This window comes from Micropterus dolomieu, linkage group LG14, assembly GCF_021292245.1.
Source record: "Micropterus dolomieu isolate WLL.071019.BEF.003 ecotype Adirondacks linkage group LG14, ASM2129224v1, whole genome shotgun sequence".
Lineage (NCBI taxonomy): Eukaryota > Metazoa > Chordata > Actinopteri > Centrarchiformes > Centrarchidae > Micropterus > Micropterus dolomieu.
In genome coordinates this window covers 621,016-623,490 of record NC_060163.1, presented here as the reverse complement: position 1 = coordinate 623,490, position 2,475 = coordinate 621,016, and the positions used below count along the sequence as shown (strand labels likewise).

The 2,475-nt window shown below is 36.6% G+C and overlaps 1 long non-coding RNA gene across 1 annotated transcript; it reads left to right on the top strand.

The window, feature by feature from the left end:
- The first annotated feature begins 617 nt into the window (after positions 1 to 617).
- Positions 618 to 2,221, top strand: LOC123983544. The gene is made up of 3 exons (XR_006828208.1): positions 618 to 697; positions 821 to 998; positions 1,618 to 2,221. It is a non-coding gene; the product is annotated as an uncharacterized LOC123983544 (long non-coding RNA).
- Positions 2,222 to 2,475: the final 254 nt, after the last annotated feature.

The following is a 2,475-nucleotide window of genomic DNA, read 5'->3' as shown; positions in this document are numbered from 1 at the left end:
GGTCAATGGTATCAAAAGCACTTAGATCTAACAAGACCAGTACAGAGGCAAGTCCTTTGTCTATTGTAATTAAAAGGTCATTAGTAATTTATACCAGTGTCTGTGTGCTATGATGAACTCTAAATACTGACTGAAAATGTTTGAATAAACTATGGCTATGTAGAAAGTAGAAATGTTTGGCAACTGCTTTCTCAAGGAACCAGGATTTGATTTCCGTTCAGATCAATCAGAGAGGGAGGTGGGTGGGAGGGTGGATGTAGGTTTGTTGGACAGGTAGAGCTCAAGCATGTGCTGTTTGTCCTGCGGTCCAATATAAATACCCACCAGAATGAACGAAATGTTTGCAGATCAGGAGAACAGCGCCGATAAATCACTGTCGCGTTGTTACACCAGCCACTGTTAGCGGAAAAACAGATACCTCCACCTTTTGTTTTGTCAGAGAATTCTGTGTCATAATCTGCTTTGAAATGTTCCTGTATCAACCCACACATCTACGTCTCTGTCAAGCATAAAACAGAAGATTAAGAAAAGTCTCTCTTTCCCCACCAGGAGTGGAAGTTCATCTACTTTGTTAATCAGTGAGCGTACGTTGGAGAGAAATATTCCTGGTAACAGCACCGGCACATTTAAGATGTGGTTATTCCCCGCGGTGGACAGTAACTTAAGTAGGCCTACTGTACTGAAATATAAATTAGAGGTATTTGTACTTTACTTGAGTATTTTCTTTTCATGTCACTTTCTATGTTTATGTTCACTGTTTATGTTTTTGTGTAAGAAACTTTTTAATAGTGGCATTAAATAATTTCTGACGATTTTGCAGCACCTAAAATATTTTTCATCAGCCGCCACTGAATAAAGAGATGAAAAACTACGAGTTTCACCCGGATTCTGACACTGGTAGCACTGAAGTGGACGAAGCAGATTACCACCTGCTGCTGTCTTCGCCCACTAAATCTGCACACTGTTATTCATCCTGCTCTTGTGGCTTACTTAACAAGGTAATTTTCAATCTTATCAAAGTCAGCATTACCCTACTTTAAAGACATTCTACATTAGCCTACTTTAAAGAAGGCTAATGTCAATTGTGTTAACCCTTGTTGCAAGCATACATGCAAACAAAACATATAAAATAAAATATAGAGTAAAAAAACAGATAGATATAGAGTGTTATTAGGTTGCTCTAACATCTGCCGTGTTTGCAAATTAAGGTCATTTAAATTTGAATTTGATATCAAAAGAGAGTGATAGAGAGGAGGTCTTCACTGTGTTTGTGAGTGCAGTCTGAACCCAGGATAATGCATGCATATCTGAAGCTGTCTTTGACCCTTCTTAGATGTCTTTCCATTGGCTTTAAGCATTTCTGTCTCCTCTATTTTTTTCTTTGCCTTGTTTGAATGCATTCCCTCATGTACAGCTATAGTGATGGCGTTAATACAAGTTAGGTTTATCTATCTCTAATATTTTCAATTTGGACTGATCATTCACACAGAGGTCATTATCATGTGAAACAATATTAGAATTTTTATTTGGTGAATGTGAGGGGATTACATATTGAGTGCAAATATTTACTTATCACACCTAATATCTTAAATGTTTTCTCTGTTATTCCATTTTTAGGCACTTTATTGGTATCAACCCCAAGAGGGGAACAAAGGCCAGCCAGGGGAAGGTGGTGTACAAGAAGACGGGGAAGCTGGTCCAGAAAAAGGCAGCAACTGTGAATCCCCATGTGGTCACCATTATAAAAAAAAAACTTCCTGGACTTTGAGTGAGGCTTTGTGTGGTCCAAAACACAATTCCACACAGGAGCTCTTTTAAACAAAAAAAAGCCCTCACAGATACCAGATGTTCATGCAGTAATAGGTAACATGTCTCAGCATTGTGTTCTGTTTAGTATAGCTGAGTCCACTTGTCTGAGTTGAGTAGTGGTAGTTTCATGTTTGTTCTTTCACTCGCTTTCCATTGCATGTCATGATTATAACTCATGGATACTGAAGGCAGGGTACAGTTCTAAGTATAGTATGCAAGTTGTAGAAAGATTGTTGAGAACCTGCTTGAGATTAGTTGTTCTTATGGATTGTATATTTTACAAGAATTACATTAATTGAAATTTGTTAGCTACTTAATGTGTTTGAAGCAGTGGCTTTAATAAATAATGTTACATGGCCATCTCTTGTCATAGTTAAAGACAAAATTTAACTGAATAACTATAAGGTAGGCTACATGGACTAGGCTAGTATAGGAAATTGCGGACCTGTTCAGAAATACGTTTTTATGTATTATATTTCACAGAAATGTAGTTATTCTAAAATTTGTCATTTAAATTTTTTGATTTTAATAAATGCCAGCTGCTGTAAGGCAATCTCTTGTCCGAGCCATTTCTAGCAGTTTTGAGATTTCTATTTTGAAATGTAAAATGTTTAAATTATTAGCTTACAGTTATATTGTAAACTCAAATTCTACAGTATTTTTATA